A 6649-nucleotide genomic window follows, 5' to 3' on the forward strand; every position below is an offset into this window, starting at 1 on the left:
AGTCTTTATTTACTTTACCTAGTATGCCTTTTTTTTAGTTGCTTCTCAAGTCAGAAAACTTTTCAGGAAGGTTTCCCTGTGCATTTGCACCAGATGAATGTTTGATGCTATGAAAAGCTTTCCATATCATCAAAACTAATTTGTGTAGATTTTTGCATGAAAAAAAATCATAAATTTCCCTCAAAATAGACTGTGTTGCAGTACACAAGTTGCCATAATAGTATAAAACAGTAAAATGTGCTTAAAAGGCCATCCTTTTCATTTTCAGAGATAACATAAAGATCTTTGCATGAGGTAAATCTACAGCATAGTTCATTTTTAGATTTTGTTGAGTCCTGTAAAGAAGAAGAAGAAAAAAGTTTCAGTTGTGGTAGAATACCGTGCTGTGTTTAAATGTTAACTTGTTTTCAAACCTTGTTTTCTATGAAAATGATATGGAAACTTCTAAAATGGAATTTGGTGCATATGTACTGCTGAATAAAGACCGATGAAGAGGTTTGAGTAGATGTACAAATCAAGTAATGGTTTGAACACCTTTAATAATATGCCTAATCTGTTCAATTGTTTTAGAATCTTTTTATCTTAGATGTAGACAGCCATGAACAATCTATTTTGAGCCACTTTAGGGAGAAAACTTTGTATTTTTAAAACTTGCATAAAAGTTATGCAAATGGTTTTTATAAATTGGAATAATACCTCAGTTTTGATGTTATGCACACTAAATTAAATGTGACATAAATTAATTTGTACAAAAAGAACTCTTTATAAGGTGGCTCATTGTAGGAAATCCTGTGCCTTCCCCTTTGAGCACAAGTGTTGCATGAACAACAGTTTGCTATAAGAAACATACCAGATTAGCCACCATTAGCATCTATATCTACTTTGTGTTTAAAAATCAACTGGTAATTCTGAAACACTGTAGAATGGATAAAAATTATTTTGTGATCATAACTCTTTGTTGAACTAGAGTATTTTTGCAGCATTCCTTGTCATCAGAAACATGGTTAAAGTTTAAAACTAGAAGCAGCAGAAAACTAGCTTGTAAAATTTATCCAAGTAGAGTGCAGGCTAGGCTGTCTTGGGGAAATAAACATTAAAACTTAAAGCAATGTTTTACATGGGGTGTGTGTGTGTGGTGTGTGGATTTTTTTTTTTTTTTTTTTTTTTTTTTTTTGTAAAGTTAGAGTATAATTCAATGGCTTACATTAGCTTCTTGTCTTTTTACCTAGAACCAGCATAACAAGAAATTTCTTCAGTTCTGTCATTTCCATATGGATATATTAATATTTTAGCCCATTGAATTTGTCCAGTTGACACCATCTGTGCTGCTGTTTTCTCCCCATCCAAACCAAGGTTTTAACTTTCATTCGTTCTACAGTAAAACAGACCGAGACAGCTTGAACTGTATTTTGAGTATTGCTGTATCTTCAACATACAGCTCCAAACGATGGATTGTATACAAAGCATAGTACAGAAGGTTTCAGTAATTGGAAGGTGAACACAGCAATACTTTACATAATTTGTGTTTTTTAGTAAAAATTGGATTCAAAGTAAGCCAGTAAGCTTGTATACAAATTTTATATACAAATTATTGTATAGAATAGTGATACGGAAAATAGGTAAGGGTAATATTAATATCTCTGGGTATAAGGACTACCTTATCGTTTAAATATTTTATTTCCATCTATAGCCTCATATAGAACATTGATTTTCTAGTAGAAATTCTAGGAAGGGCTTTTCTGTCTCTGAAATTGTTTCAGTACAGTTGACAGTTCACCACGGTTACCTGAGTTAAACACTTTTTTTTTTTAATTCTCCAGTGATCTAGGAAATTGATCATTTTAATACAGGCTTATTTCTGATGGGGATGGGGCATAGAATAATATGCCTAATAAGCTAAATGTTCTTAACATTTCATGTCTGAAACTGTCTTTTTGAGCATTGAGATCACCTCAAGTGCTGTAAAAATAAGAATATTATATTACGGGTGTGTGAGACACCCTAGTCTAAAATCTATCTTTGAATATATATCCTTTGTAATTTTTAAAGACTTTGGTAATTGTGTGTTATGGTGGAAATAATACTTTCCACATTGCTCTGGACCAAACCTGGAGCATTTCTATAATTAGAGCTATCTATTAATCATTAAAAATGGATCTGGAATAATTTGGGGGAAAGGGAGTGTATCATTTAGGCTCACCTCAGCAGCACTTCATAGGGTGAGGAGTTTTTTGTTTCTTTAAAGGTATAACTGCACTGTAAAATGACTGGGTTTATTGTAACATTAATTTATGGGGCACCCTTTTTGGATTCTCCATTGCCTCAGTTTCTTCAAGGAAAAAGTTACAAAGATTAAGCTGAATTTTGGCTTTAGAGAAGAATTGCTGTGTAACTTTGGTATAATTACCATAAACTTAGTGTCTTAAAACACAACATACGTTATTTCACAATTTCTGTGGATCAAGAGTCTAGTTATGGTTTTCTGCTCAGGATCTCAAAGGGCTGCAATAAAGGTGTCAGCCAGAGCTGCAGTCTTATCTGAAGCTAGGGGGTGCTCTTCTATGCACACATGGCAAAATCCATTGCCTAGCAACTGAAGAAATCGTGGCAACTTCTTCAAGGCCAGCAAGAGAACCTCTGATCTCAGGGAGGGCCTTAAGCACTCTTTTAAAGGTCTCACCTGATTAGATCAGGCCACCTACGCACCAGGATGATCTCCCTTTTGATTAACCCAAAGCCAAACTGATGAAGTACCTTCATTACACCTGCAAAATCCCATCACCTTTGCCCTGCATTGTAGTCCAATCACAAGGGTGATATCCATCATATTCAAAGATCCTGTTCACAGTCAAGGGAGGGGATTATGTGGAGTATGTATACGAGCGAATCTTGGGAGCCATTTTAAGAGTTCTTCCTATGACAAGGAAATAACTATTTAGAACTGGAACAATTTAGAAGTGATAACCTTATGTAGTTATCATGGCAAGATTAATATGGCAAGCTTATTTGGGGATCAAAGTTGCCTCTGAGAACCTAATGAAAACTGGACCAGCTTCCCCAAAAAGTTTATATACATGGTAGTTTTTCATACAGTTTTAGGGGATTCATAAGAGTCCATGAATTACATTCTGTCCCAACCCTCCCCTTTAGATGATAGAGTTGTTGAGGTGATTTGCCCAAGCTCACACAGCTACTAAGGGCCAAATAAGGCCCACATCTCAACTCCCATACTGCCCAGTGCTTCTAATTACTATTCTAAAAGTAATTTAAATTCATTTAAATTTGTGAACCAATGCAAAAAATGAATATAGCTTTTTGGATCTTTTTTTGTTTACTAAGGAATGGGTAACGTTGTTATAGAAGCTTGCCGAAGTTTTGAAATTAGTTGACCTTTTTGGGTTTCCAGAATTGAATCTTCCATTGTAGCTATTAAAGTGAACTATAAATAGGCCAACTTTAATTGTTAACTCCTTGGGTTTGGTGGATTATTTACCATTTATATATAAAATTTCAGTTAGAATCCACCATAGACTGTTTTGAAGGCCAGGATAGCTGAGTATCTTATCATTTTCGTAACTTCTGATTATTTTACTCATTGGCAAAATTCATTAACTGTCAGCCAATAATTTAATATTATGGGGGGAAAAATTTTGCCCAGACATCCAATGCAATACTCCCAAACACTAACAAATTGATGCCTAACAAACTTGACATTTTGAACACTTAAAGAGGTTTTCCCTAAACTTCTTAATAAGCACACTAATAAAGTGTATGCTTTTAAATATATGTGTACAGTAACTTTTAAAAGTTGCTGCAAGATGCCTTCAAATCAATATGCACGTTGATGGCGTTAGTGCAGTCTTTGTTTGTTTTTTTTGAGACAAGAGTCTCGCTTTGTGGTCCAGGCTGGAGTGTAGTGGCGCAATCTCAGGCCGCTGCAACCTCTGCCTCCAGGGTTCAAGCAATTCTGCCTCAGCCTCCTGAGTAGCTGGGATTACAGGAGTACGTTACCACACCTGGCTAATTTTTGTATTTTTAGTGGAAACGGGGTTTCACCATTTTGGCCAGGCTGGTCTCAAACTCCTGACCACAAATGATCTGTCCACCTCGGCTTCCCAGAGTGCTGGGATTACAGGCGTGAGCCACTGTGCCCGACCAGTCTTAATAAAGGAAGTTGAAAAATAATGAACATTGGTAAAACCTATATTCTAATGTGATCAGAAGCAAATCTGGACTGTAGTGTCAAATTGATAAAAACTAAGCACACCAATCGTGTAAGAAAAGTAGATTAAACATTTTTTTCCCTAAACACTTAACCCGGAAGTTACAATAATCTTGAAAATTCCTTTTGAATCCAGGCCCTTTAGGTGACGGCAGTTTCACTCAGGATTTCCAAGTCAAGTGTGTTTTCAGTAAAATTGACAGCTACGGCTCTGGGTGTAAGAGCAGCTGACTATGAAGAACAGTAAATGGTCCTACAGATTCTTTCTGATCGACCTCCCACCAGAGGACTGCAGTACTCGTCATTTATATTTTCTGCCCCAATTTTTGCCTTCTCCACAAATTTTATACCTTTTGTAGCTCTAAGTATGCTGCCTACTCCAGATTACTTCACCTTCCCAGACTATCAGCTCTTCCAGTTTTATTCTTTATAAAGAAAATTTTAATAACCTGTTTCACTTAGGTTTTTCTTTCTATTATTCTTCAAGCATGAATCCTAATTTCCCGGACTATATCTTACCTCTGATCTCTATAACTGATGGATTGCTATCCTAGACGATGTTACTCTAATTTTACCAAGATTTTCTCCAGCCTGTTTTTACTCTTACTTTGAAACAACTGTTTAAATGTCTTGTAATCTGCTTAAATCTACATACTTTTTGTGGTTCTCAATCCAGTTACCTACCTTCCAGATAATTCCCTCATTGTCCTGTCCTCTCCATTCTCTGATGTTTGAGCCCTGTGAGCCACCTTTCTCCCATCCTTTGTGCATAGTTACCATTTTACTCTTTCTTGTTGCCGAGGCTGGAATGCAGTGGTGCCATCTTGGCTCACTGCAACCTCCACCTCCTAGGGTCAAGCGATTCTCCTGCTTCAGCCTCCTGGGTACCTGGGACCACAAGCGTATGCCACCACGCCCAGCTAATTTTTGTATTTTTAGTAGAGACGGGGTTTCACCACGTTGGCCAGGCTGGTCTCATCTCCTGACCTCAGATGATCCACCCGCCTTGGCTTCCCAAAGTGCTGGGATTGCAGGCGTGAGCCACCACGCCTGGCCACCATTCTACCCTTTTTAGGTAGAGTAATATCCAAAGTCTTGGACTCAGCTGAAGAGGGTATTTACCTTTAAAAAAAAAAAAAGACTCCATGTTTTGATTCATAATTGTGGTTGGGGGGGAGTCAAGACAACCTTAGTCACTATGGTATTACCATATTTCTTGTCTTTTCAGGGTTGTCCTGTTCAGCTGCATAAAACATCGTGTGTTCTAGGTATTTCCTACCTCCACTTAGGTTTTTACTTGCTGATGTGCTGCCTTCATAAATGGGTATATTCTGCCACACATCTAGTAAGCCCCCAATGCAGTACACAACGTGTATCACTGATAAAACTCGCACTTCTGCCATGTCAGTATTATATTCAGTTCAGTGGTCTTCAGCATAGTGGCAGTCCTAGTCATCCTGTTTAGTTAAGGTTAAATTATATATGTACATAGAATTCACATAGACAAGCTAGTTTTTAAAATCTTTTTCCTTTTAATCAGCTTAGGATGATCTAGGATAACTAAGTTACCTAAATGGTGACTTTGTTCCAGTCTAACTCAGAATGAGAAGTGCTAAAAGAATACTAAAAAGTTTTTACCCATTATCTCTATCCCCATTTTCTTTCTGCAGTTCTCAACTGCAGGGAGCAAGAAAAGAGGCAGCAGTTAGGAAGTGTTTGTTTGCATCCTGGCTTTCTCAACTGCACTTTACGTCCTTGAATATTCTAGATACTTATCTCCTTCAAGAAGTCAGGAGTATATCCGGGACTACCTATCATCCTTGCCATCCCCATTAACCCTCATTTTTCAGTATGTGTTTTATATTTATGGTAATTTTTCAGTCTGTAGTATCTGTTCACTCATTGCTCTATCACATCTGAGTTACTCCGTCTTTCTTTCCACTAGATTGTAAGCTCCTTAAGGGCAAGGTCGGCATATAAACAAAGTTCTGTAAACACCGTGAAGGTACCATGAGTTATATGGGTACTCAATAAACGCTTGTGATAATGGTGCAACTTCTCAGATGAACTGATTGTAGTGAATACCTCTAAAAGCCTTCAATCTACAGTTTTTAAGTTTGTCTCATTGCATCTGAGTTTTAGAAAGCCTTCAACAGAAAGGGAAGGTACTTCATAGCTTGCCAGATGAATGCCCATTACCTTATTTCCTTTTCCTCACTTTTGATATCTTACCCAGCGTCTGGTCTGGATATCTGACATCCATAAGGATGTTGAAATGGATCCTCGTGGTTTTCAAATACCAGTTTTATATACTATGAAGCAGAGGTAACCTAATATCGTCTAACACTATTGATACAATTTATTTTTTGGAAATACTGTATGGGTGATTTATTGAAATAACTATTATAATAAGATTTTTTATAAAGA

The 6649-nt window shown here is 36.9% G+C and overlaps 1 protein-coding gene across 1 annotated transcript in view; it reads left to right on the forward strand.

The window, feature by feature from the left end:
- The window catches only part of KPNA4 (karyopherin subunit alpha 4), a 68296-nt gene extending 62012 nt beyond the window's left edge, over positions 1 to 6284 (forward strand). Inside the window, exon 19 of the mRNA XM_017850346.1 lies at positions 1230 to 6284. The gene's annotated coding sequence lies outside the window, so the exon portion shown is untranslated. The remainder of the gene's footprint in view (positions 1 to 1229) is intronic.
- The last annotated feature ends 365 nt before the right edge of the window (positions 6285 to 6649 follow it).

Source organism: Rhinopithecus bieti, unplaced genomic scaffold (assembly GCF_001698545.2).
Source record: "Rhinopithecus bieti isolate Rb0 unplaced genomic scaffold, ASM169854v2 scaffold_55, whole genome shotgun sequence".
NCBI lineage: Eukaryota > Metazoa > Chordata > Mammalia > Primates > Cercopithecidae > Rhinopithecus > Rhinopithecus bieti.